At 46.7% G+C, this 11,641-nt stretch overlaps 1 long non-coding RNA gene across 1 annotated transcript; it reads right to left on the minus strand.

Moving 5' to 3' along the window:
- Nucleotides 1–7,174: 7,174 nt before the first annotated feature.
- On the minus strand, nucleotides 7,175–11,302 carry LOC107978977. The gene is made up of 3 exons (XR_003484038.1): nucleotides 10,732–11,302; nucleotides 10,390–10,568; nucleotides 7,175–9,874 (listed from the first exon to the last, which is right to left on the minus strand). It is a non-coding gene; the product is annotated as an uncharacterized LOC107978977 (long non-coding RNA).
- Between the last annotated feature and the right edge of the window lie 339 nt (nucleotides 11,303–11,641).

Consider the following 11,641-nt stretch of genomic DNA (forward strand, 5'->3'; position numbering starts at 1 on the left):
GGTCCCTGTCCCCGTACCTGCACTTTTGCCCATACTTTGTTTTCTTAAAATAGTTCCGTGCCCCTGGTTAAAGCCCTCATCGATTTTCTTTTTCTTTTTGTGTGTGCATGTGTATGTAGAGGTCAGAGGTCAACCTTTAGTGTCATCCCTGAGGAATTCTGCCCACCTTGTTTTTGAAGCAGGGTCTCTTTTTTAGTTCATTAGGACAAACTGGCTAGACCACCTGCCCCAGAGTTCTGCATATCTCTGCCTCCTCGGTGTTGGAGTTATAAAAATGCACCACCATGCCTATCTTTTTTATGTGGGTTCCAGGATCTAATTCAGGTCCACATGCTGGAAAGGCAAGCACTTTACTGTCTGTGCTATCTTCCCAGTGCTCTGAAGTCCTCCTTTGTGAGTTTGCTAGGGGTAGACTGAGTCTTCCATACAATACTTCCTGACAGCAGACTCCAGCCAGGGAAACCAGCTGTTGATAACTCTTAGTGTCTCAGCACCAGCTGCAAAATAAAGGGAAAACCTCTGCTGGCAAGCAGGGAAGTGGCAGGTGGTACAAGGGGTCCTGGAACTCATGGGGGCATTTTTAAAATATCTATGAGATAGACCAACAAACCTGATTGTGAACTTTCAGTGGGCTCTGGCTCAACTGCTCTTTCTTGATTAGTTCCAGTTTTCCACCTTATCTGTGTGCTTACATTCAGCCAGTCAGGGTCCAACTGGGCCCAGCTGGCATCTCATCAATTTGGGCTTTGGAACATAGGCTGCATTAGAATTCAGTGGAGGAAGAAAGACAACAGCCTTCAAGACTCGCTGGAGACCCATTCACTGGAGACTTCTGCCTTGTGCAGGGAGCTTGCTCGAGCTGGTATCAGGAATTGCAGGCTGAGGGGACCCTACATCTTGGTTGTGGATGGAAATTCATTCTAGCAGCAGTTCTGGTCTCCAGGTATGGACACCATGGACCGCTTTGGAGGCCTGATGCTCTGGAAATGTGTGAGGGCTGTTGTGCTGGCTACTTTTTTTTTTTTATCAACTTGGCACAAGCTAAAGTCATCTGAGAGGAGGGAACCTCAATTGAGAAAATGCTTCCATAGGATCTGGATGCAGACAGGCAAGCCAGTAAGGCATGTTCTTCATTAGTGATTGATAGAGGAGGGCCCAGCTCATTGTGGGTGACATCACCCCTGGCTGGCTGTCCTGGATGCTAGAAGAAATCAGGTTGAGCAAGCCAGTAAGAAGCTCCTCTCCATTGCTTCTGCATTAGTTCTTGCCTCCAGGTTTCTGCCCTGTTTGAGTTCCTGTCCTAATTTCCCTCAGGGTTGAGCTGTTCCCTGGAAGTATAAATAAAATAGACTCTTACCTCCTCAAGTTGCTTTTGGTTATGGTGTTTCATTTACAGAAAAAATAAAATCCCCTAACTAAGACAGCTGCTAACACTTCTCAGCAACACAGGCCTGCTTTGCAAGTTCTAAGGCCTTTGAGTTAATTTATCCTTTAGCTATTAAAGTACCTGCTGTATGTACTCTTCACTGTCTGCTCACCCCATTCTTGGAGGATCATGGGACAATAACCTAGGTGGGGACAGGAGATGATCAAACACCACATCTGATGACTGACTGAGAGTCAGTCGCTGGCATCTGAGTACTCCCGGGAGAGCAGTGTCTTCAGTGCCATGACAGAGCAGAACCCTGTGAAAGGAGGAGAGGATCTTGCTGCTTTCTGAGTGGCTAGAATGTGTTGGTGTCCACCAGCCCTCCTTTACCATAGACCAAGAGTAGACCAAGGGGCTGCCTGCACAGTGGAGAGCAACAGCACTGAGGGTGTCTGGACCTTGGGCTTGTGAAGAAGGACCAAAATGCCATTCTCAGTCTAGAGAGAACCAGTCATCCAAGACACTGGTCAGCTCAATTTCTGTGAAGAGGAGACCGTATTCTGTGGTGTTAACATCTTTCCCAAAGTTAAGGATCCATTTTGGACTCAGTGTAGGAGCTACCTCCTGGGACTGCCTGTCACAACATTGGTGGCCTTGGGAATAGGAAACACCCTATTTCTGTAGTGGAAGATCCCCTTGGAAAGGCATTATGGGGCATATAAGTATGGAGTCAATATCATGTATTGTGGGCATCAAAAAGAACATCTTTCTGAACCGATGGGTCTCAGCCTTAGGACATGATGAGGAGTACCAGCCAGTGGTAGAATCCTAAGATCCCCTTGGCTGGAGGGCCGGCAGGTGAGGCCTCAGAACCACATATACCAATGGGCAGCAGAAGCTGAGGAGAAGGGAGAGACATGTTTCAGGGATGAGGTGACGTGGGGGAAACAATAGAGCTATTGAAAAGGAACTTAAAGGTCCAGGGATGTAACTCACATGATAGAGTGCTTGCCTAGCATGCATGAAGCCCTGGGCTCCACCCCCAGCATCACATATACAGGACATAGTGGCACATGATGGCTATGCCAGAACATGAGGATCAGGAGTCTAGGATAATTCTCAGCTACAGAGTTTGAGGCCAGCCTGGCTTACATCAGACTGAGACTCCAAAACAAAACTAGAGGAAGAAATGTAACTAGAGGAAGATTTGTATGGAGATGTGCAGAGCAACCTCTTCCTTTGCTTCTTATAATTCTAGAAAAATGGGCAAGGACTAGGGTGATCTTGGAGTTGGGCTTCTCCCTAAGGGTGGGTATATCTGGAGCAGAGGGACCATTGGTTATAAATACATAAGAGGCCTAAACATTATAAATCCCATACCTTATTCCTTTCTTGTCTCAGACTTTGGGACTAACTTCCTGTTTAGGTATCTGGTGTTCTGGAAGGCCTTTCTCCCTGCCAATCTCAGGATGCTTGGTATCCACCCTCCCACCCCTGAGCCTTTCCATCAAAACCTGACCCAGAACATGCTTCTGTAATGGATGCTCAAGTGCCCCAGCTCTGCTAATTTTAGATCAGCAGGGGAAATAGGCAGTTAGAGGAACTGGGCTAGAATGACTGAGGTGCATTTCTGGAAGGCAGGTTACACACCAGAGGCCATCCAGCTGCTTGGGAAACAGCCTCTGTGAGGGAAGGAGCAAGAAGAACACACAGTACAGATTTCTGCCTGCTGGCTTTCCCAGAAAATAGCTCGAGTGGAATTTCTCGGTGGAACCAACTCATTTACTTAGCTTGGCAAAGTGGATGTGGGGCCCTGGCCATTTCTGGGGCAGCTGCATTCTGGCAGCTTCTCGTAATTATCTGTTGGTAATTATCTGCTAAGACATTGGTAAACAGCAGCCTGTTTAACCATCTTTGAAGAATTAAATCATTACATTTATTGCCCCATCTACTCACTACTAACCTCCAAAGAGGCTTTTCCACCTCGGAACTAGGGCTTCCATTTGCTAAACTCTAAGGAAAGCATAAAACCCAGTGGTCCCACGGGTGGAAGCAGCTGGCCTGGGGTGGTTGGCAGGAGGTAGATCTTCTTGATTAAGGCATTCCATCAGCCAGTCTGATTCAGGCACCCTCTTGTGGTTGGATCCCTGACAATGGCAAAAGCTTTTCAGGAAAGTAGAAGCTTTGCTCAGGGAGAGGATGGCTAAGTAGCGAGGGGTTCAGTTTGGAAGTGCCTAGAGCAGTGATCCTCAACCTTCCTAACGCTGTGACCCTTTAATTCAGCTCCTCATGTTATAGTGACCCCTAACCATAAAATTGTTTTTGTTGCTACTTCATAACCATAACTTTGCTACTGTTATGAATCATAATGTAAATATCTATGCTTTCTGAAGATCTTAAGCGACTCCCGTGAAAGGGTCATTAGACCCAAAGGGGTCACAATCCATAGGTTGAGAACCACCTGCCTAGAGGGTTCTGTGATGGGTCAGTGGAAAGTGGGCAGGCTGGTATTCAGTGTTCATCTGCTGCGATGAATGGATGGGAGTAATTGGTGCTGTATGGGGCCATGAGCTCTCAGATGACCTTCTTTGGAGTTTAGCTACTTTGAAGGTCACATAAAGATCAAGTTTTGAGTTCAATTGGGATTTTCCCTGCTGTTCACTTTGCCATTGCACTTTCATTTTTCTGGATGGCCTCAAACTATAACAGAAGAAAAGAGAAGAAGAAGAAGAAGAAGAAGAAGAAGAAGAAGAAGAAGAAGAAGAAGAAGAAGAAGAAGAAGAAGAAGAGCCCATTGTAGGATCTAATGCCCCTGACTCATAAGGTCTCAGAGACTGCTAGCTCCTCCCTGGGACAAACTCAGAGGCCATGGTATGTTAATATAACATTATTATAAAACTGGCTGTCCTAGCCATCAACCTGTTGGGTGGCATCTTCTACCTGAGGGGATTTGGAAGTGATGATGTGGTAAGGGTGATCTTTGCTCTGAGCTATGTCCAGGAGAATAGGGGCAGAGAATGCCAACCTAGGCCAGCTCTAAGAGGTTTCCAGGGGCTCCTATTTGCATGAACGGGTGGGAGTGAAGCAGTGCCCTGTAACACGGTGTGATGGTCAGTTTTGACAGGATCTGGAATTACTGAAGAGACAAGTCTCTGGGCATGTCTGGGAGGACATCTCTAGATTATGTTTGTCGAGGCGGAAGATCCCTCCTGGATGTGGGTGGCACAATTCTATGAGCTGAGATCTGTATGAAAAGAATACTATTGAGCATGAGCTGAGCGTCTGTGTTCCTCACTCTCTGCTTCCTGACTGCGTATGCAATGTGACCAGCTGCCTTGTGCTTTTGTTTCCCAGCCACAATGGGCTGCATCCTTGATCTGTAAGCCACAATAATCCCTTCATCCCTTAATTTGCTTTTGCCAGATAGTTTCTTACAGAAACTAGAAAGATAACTAATAATATAGGCAGGTGGACAGTGAATGTCCATGGGGATTCAGGCAGATCTTTAGTTCTGAGTTCCTAACTGTGTGCCAGGTCCTAAGCTAAACAGGGCATGTTTAATGCTTAGGAACCTAGATAGAGCCTGGGTTCTCAAGCAGAGGTTGGCCTTGAGGAGAGGATCATCACTGTACACGATGACAAGAACTATCAAGAATGGATAGCCAGGTCTCTGACTCAGTGTACTGATTTGAATAGTTGACAGAGAATAAAGGCCTAATTCCTTGGCTTATGCCTTAGGCTCTGAAACCATCATGTGTGAGGTAATGACAGGCAATGAATAGACAGAATTGAAGTCATTTAATTCAGGAAGAGGTCATTGTCATTGTTCTTTCTAGAAGGCATTTCTGCATTGTCCCTCTCCATCCCCTCTTTTGACAATCAAGGAACCTAAGATACAGGAGTGGAACTCCAAAAAGCACCAAGTTGGACAACAAAGCTTATCAACAGAGTTTTTAATTAAATAAGTGATTTTACATGCAAGGACTTGACAGAAAAGCAGAACAACCAATACTTTAACAAGAGTTATTGTCGATATTCAGACTTTGAAGTGTGCTGGGCTTGATACTCTATCTCCAGAATGGCTGGAGGGATATTAGGATAAAAAGGTTAATCACCCCAAATCTCTAGAGCTTGAGAGCTCTAATTATGCACTAGCATGTTGTCCCTTAGTGTGCAGAATGACAATACCAGGAATCAGCTCCCGAAGGAGGTCCCCAGGGCCCAGACACTACCCTGCCTACCTTAGGAGTCCTTTTACTCCAGAGAAGCCTTTTGTCTTATGCCACTCAGGTTCCCCCTCCCTCTTCTTAGTGGCTTATCTTGCTCCCATACCTTGGGATCCTTTGTGCCCCAGCTCTGTACATTTTGTTATTTATAAGAGGACACCTTTGGGACAAGCTAAGGTCTACTTTCTAATGTGGAGGGGCCTCTGCTGCTGGGATTTGCTGTTACTGAGAGGAAAGGCCTTTCCATCCATGTATAGAAGAGAAGGCAGGCCTGGATGGAGGAGACTGAGCATCCTTCCCTGCTCTGGTCCCAAGGCTACACACTAGGCATCTTCATGCCCTTCCCAACACCAGTGTGTTCAGAGCCTGCACTTCCCTGAAGCAGCAAGGCAAGTCTACTCATTCAGCATTGCAAATTCCTTCAGTTTGAAACATACATCAGCCAGTCAGACCTCCTGCCTCAGACTGAGCCTTGTTGAGCTTCAGTAGAGCACTAGAGAACACTGTTTACAGTGGACTCAGCAGCAGAAAAGGAGCCTGGTAGGAATCAGGCCTGGTCATAGGATCTGTAAGATGAAGAGGATGGGGGTATGAGTTCCTGGACCTGGACTGGCAGGCTTTTTTTCACCCTTGACCATCCAGAGGCTAAGAACAAGTGAGGGAACCACTGAGAATTGAGGAGGCATACTGTATGTGGTGGTTTAAATAAGGATGACCCCCTCCACAGGCTCATATATTTGAATGCTTGGACATCAGGGAGTGGCACTATTTGAGAAGGATCAGGAAGTGTGGCCTCACTGAAGGAAGTGTGTCACTGGAGGTGGGCTTTGAGGTTTCAAAAGCTCAAGCCAGGCCCAGTGTCACTCTCTCTTCCTGCTGCCTGCAGATCCAGTTCTAGAACTCTCAGCTGCTTCTCCACCACCAAGCCTGCCTGCCCACTGCTAAGATTCCCACCATGACAATAATGGATTAAACCTCTGAAACTGTAACCAAGGCCCAATTAAATGCTTTCTTTCACAAGAGTTGCTGTGGCTATGGTGTCTCTTCATAGCAGTAGAGCAGTGACTAAGATGCCCTAATAGCTGCTGCCACTTGGAAAATGAAGTCATTCTATGTACTACCATAGGAAGATATCCTGGCCCTGTGGCTAAGCATAACATGGGGGCAGGTTCAAGGCCAAGCTTCTTCCATCTCTTCGTTGGGCTTCCTCCATACATGCCCGAACGCCATTTTCCAAGTGGCCTTCCTCAAGCAGAGTGGGAAGTTGTGCTGTAGGCAATGTGATTAGAACCAGCCTGAGAGCCTTCAGTAGGGAGGTTAAGGAGGTTCATTTGGCTTACGTCTCTAGTGTGTATGGTCCATTTTGTGAAAGACAAGATGGCAGAGGGGCAAGGCATAGAGACAGGGCCAGCGCAGCTGGTCACATTGTATCACAGTCAAAAAGCAGAAAGGGAACAGGAAGCAGGGCTAGGATAGTCTCAAGTGACTTACTTCTAACTTGTACAAGGCTCCACCTCCCAAAGTTTCCACAACCTTCCCAAAAAGCACCACCATCTGGGACTCAAGTGTTCAAACCCATGAACCTGTGGGGGCATTTCATATTAGGGAGCCCCCAGAAGACCAAAGAATGGATATTACCGAAGTCCAGTTTGGTGAACTAATGAGTACTATTGGGGTTGCTTATAGGGATATGAGTGGGGGGTTACTTATAGGAGCAGAAATGACTCAAAGACAGGTGCATCACCAAAGCTCATCCCAGCATGGGTGACAGCTCACAAAAGCTGGGAACCTGGAGCACACTCACAGCCTACAGGCAGCTCAACAGGTTGGCCAGGTAGCTCTGTTGGCCTCTTCTAGGCAGCTTGACTGTTCTCTGCTTCTTCTTTGCAGACTCTTCTTTGCAGCTTGGCCCTTCTGAGAAGGACTTCTCAGCAGTCCTTACCATTTACTCTTGGGGAGGGAGGGACTTAATGAATATGGTCAGTTTCAGGGACTTCCTGAAGCTGTTTTGAGTCATTTACTGTCCTAAGACGCTTCCCTGCTAGATGGAGTGTTTCAATCTTAGAAGAAACTGCTATATAACAACATTCAAAACACAATAATGCACTAAAACATAAATTTCCACAGCATCTCAGCCCTGGAGCACAGCAGGCGCTCCATCCAAGCTAGACCTTGTCATTTCAAGGCCTCATCCAGTTCCTGGCTGTATTTGGGAAGATATCACTCCCAAGGCTAAGGAGGTGTGTGTGGAGAGGGGCGGGGGAGGCTCAGCTGGAATCACCCAGATTGCCTTGGCTTCCTGAAGCACCATCCATTGAGAGTGAACTGGTAAAGGTGAGCAGAGCTCTGAGTCCTGCCTGGAGTACCAAGAACCTCTCCCTCTCCCAGAGGCTCAGCATCCTTCAGCATCCTTTCCCACCTGGGTGTTTACTTTTTGTAACATGAAGCAATGATTTAATTTTCACTTGTGATATCACTCAGGAAACATATTTCAGCACCTACCAATTTCCATATAGAAAAAAAAAGAAAAAAAAAAAAGGAAGAGAGAAAGAAAACAACCACAGTCAGATCTTCCCTAAACCATGCATTTGAAACCTGTTCTTAGAGATGGATTGCTCTGTTAGGCTGCTAAGAGCTTTTCTTGACTTGTCAACATTTTATCCCCCCCACAAACATTCTTGCCTATAAATTATTCATTACCCAGTTAGTGGTTAAAAAAAATGATGCCTGGGGCTGAGGCACTTTCTTAATCTTCCCTCTGCTTTACAGACAGAGCTGTTTTGTTTTCCTGCTGATGTAGGGACAGCTGGAAATCTCAGGAATTTGGGGAGGAAGTGGCCTGAGGAGGTGGCACCAAGCTTAGAGTGTACTAGGTTAGGCAAAAAGTATCAGTTGTAGTTTTGGTAAAACAGGAGGGATTCTGGTGTTATCAAGTATATTGCTATTAGAAATGGGTGTGTCTGGGGCCTTTCCCTTCTTCTGGCCAGAACGCCAAGGTTTTCCTGGGAAGCTGAAAGAAGCAGTGATGGAAATCTGGTCCCAGTCTATAAGAATCACAGATAGTTACATCTCAGCCTCCCCTTGCCCACCCATTTCCAGCCTGCCCTCTTCCTTCTCATGTTGGGACCCTGCTTTGGGAGAGGGACCACTTGTCTTTCTCTTTTTCTTGTCCTGAACACCCTGGGACTTGCTATGCTAAGACCTTTGTACTTTTTCATGGCTACTTGGGAACCAACCTCCTCCTAGAGTTTGGGTTTGTGGGCACTGCTATATCTCTGCCCTATGGATGGTGACAGAGGAAGGGTGGGGGTATATGGGTTCAGAATTTAGGACCCATATTAGTTTCCCACGACAGCTGGAACAGGGTGCCACAAACTAGGCCGCTTCATGTAACAGGAGTTCAGGAGGCTAGAAGTCTGAGGCCAAGCTGTAGAGTGACACACTATATACCAGACACCTGCAAGGATGTTTCTTTGCTTTAGTGGTCCAGGCTGGCTGATGGCCCTTAATATGCTGCTGTAACAAACCTCTACAGTACTCCACATATTTTTTGTACATATGTATATGAAGGTCTGAGTGTATGTGTGCGTGTATATGTTTGTGTGTGTGTGTGTGTGTGTGTGTGTGTAATGTCTGGATACATGTGTGTGTGTGTATATGTAGGTCTGGGTGCACATGTGTGCACATGTGTACACGTGTTTGTGTGTATCAGATGTTAACATTAGGTGTCATCCTCAAGTGCCATCAACTTTGTTTGTTTGCTTATTGAGGCAGGGATCTTGGAGCTTGCTGCTTCAGCTAGGATGGCTGTCCAGCAAGCTCCAGGATCTGCCTGTCTCTACCTCTCCAGTGCTGAAATTCAAGTGTGTGCTGCTGCTTCTGGTTTCCTCACATGGTGCTTGTGTGGCAGGAATTTTACTGACTGAGCTATCTCTCTAGCTCCGAGTCACTCCTCTTATAGGGTCACAGCTCTCACGGACTTTGGGGCCTCACCTCAACTTTACTAATTACATGTGCATTGGCCCCCTAATACAATCCCAGTGGGTGAGACTTCAACATTTTTTGGGAGGACATGATCCAACCCAGCCAGAGGCCCGAGGAAGGAGTGATAGTCCAGAAGCCATCAGAAGAGAGTAACTCATGCCCTGTGGAGGCCCTTCTCTCAGGGAAATAGCTTCTCAGTGATCCTGAAGGAACCCTGTAGTCTCAGCTTTGCAGATGGGTGCTTGGTGGAATAGATAGCGGGTTCTGCAGTGTGCCAAGAACCCATCCTTCCAGCCTAAGGAAGAAATGTAAGAAAAAAGGGTAAGCTGTGGGGATTACCCCTCTATGGACCAGGGGCCTTCTCTAGACGGAGTGTGAACCTTGTTCCCGAGATCTGCTCTGATTCGCCTGCCTCTGTAGCAAAGGTGGCTTCTTGCTGGTCCCTTATGGCCTCTTCAGTGCCACAGGTTGACCTACTGCTGGCTAAGTGGCCTCCTGTTCTGGTCCCTCGAGAGCCAGGGATGGCATGGAAAAGAATGAATGGGACTGTTTGCTTTGTTTTAGTTGGGGCATGGGGTTATTCCACTAACCCTACCCATAACAAGGCAAACAGGATTAATGATTTTATCTCAAAATATTTGTACTGGAAATTAAAGCTGACAGAGGGAAATGGCCCAGAGTTTGGCTTTCAAAGAAGATTCCTGGCTGCTGATTTGTAAACACTAGTGGCCAGATGCATGTCGTCCAGGCCAGCCTGGGATCCGTCACTGTCTCCTAGCCCAGCTTCTGCTGCAGTGTATTGGGTCCTACCCCCCAGAGAGTAGATGGAAGAAGCCGGTCCTGGTGGTCATTGTCCACTCGGGTTGGCAGTAGTTGTTACTTTCTGGGTCATTCACCTTGTGGCCAGCTTGTTTATTTTGTAAATAGTCTGGAAATCCTTGGGTTCCTCCTGGCCAAGACTCCCTCACACCATGTGAATGTCCATGTGCCTGGAACAATAAGAGTGGAGGGAGAGAAGGGCAGAGGACAGCTGAGTAAGGGAAGTTTGTGCCAAATACACTCATGTGTGTCCAGCATCTTGTTTATTAGTCAGGGTTCTCAAGAGGGTCAGAACCAACAGAATTAATATATATGAAAACGGAGTTAGTTTACCTGATATGGTCTGTGCAGTCCAACAATGGTTGTCTCACACCAGAGAACAACCTGGTAGTTGCTCATCCCACTAGCTGGATTCCTCAGAAGTTCCAATCTGGCACTGAAGACCCAGAAGATCCTGGAGAAACACTGGCCTTCAGTCCATGGTGAAAGTCCAAAGCTGAGTCCTAATATCAGTGAAGGAATGTGTCAACAACAATGTAGGTGAACTTGCCAGCAAGAGTGAAGGCAAGCAGGCAAAAAGAAAAATGCTTTCTTCTTCTATCCCCTTTATCTGGGCATCATACTTAGGCTAGGTTTCCCTACTTTAAATAATCTGACCAAGAATTATTTTCTGGAGTGCCTCGTAGTCAATTCCGGATCCAGTCTGTCTGCTGAACAGAAGAAATTGAAGGCTAGAGAGATCAAGTAACCTGTGCACAGGACAGTAGTAAATGACATTGCTTAGCAGGTCCAAATGTTCATCTGAGCACACTGGGATGAGTGAAGGCCAGTTAGAAGAATCTGGGGAAAATGGGGTATCTTCCCAGCTGAGTGCTGCCTTCTATTGCTATGCAGGTTGCTGAGTGAGGACCATAACAGGGAGTGGACCACATAACCCAGAGCCACCATTTGTATCCTGTGTGGTGACTCAGCAAGGCCCTTAATGAGGGGTGATGATCCCTGGGATCCTGAGATCATTCAGGGGAATTTTCTTTCCCATTGAAAGGCGTGGGAGTCAAGTCAGAGGAAGTGTTTAGAATGAGGGCTTTGAACAATTCTTGATAAGCAGTTTCTAGAAATCTGAACTGTTCCAAAGAGACACAGGGTTGGTGGGCACTCAGTGAGGAATCCTCTGTGTTTTCTGTAGTCCAGGTTATTTAGTATTGTTTTTATCATCTCAAGATAGCTCTCTGAAATAATGTTG

The sequence above is a fragment of the Cricetulus griseus genome, chromosome 3 (assembly GCF_003668045.3).
Source record: "Cricetulus griseus strain 17A/GY chromosome 3, alternate assembly CriGri-PICRH-1.0, whole genome shotgun sequence".
NCBI lineage: Eukaryota > Metazoa > Chordata > Mammalia > Rodentia > Cricetidae > Cricetulus > Cricetulus griseus.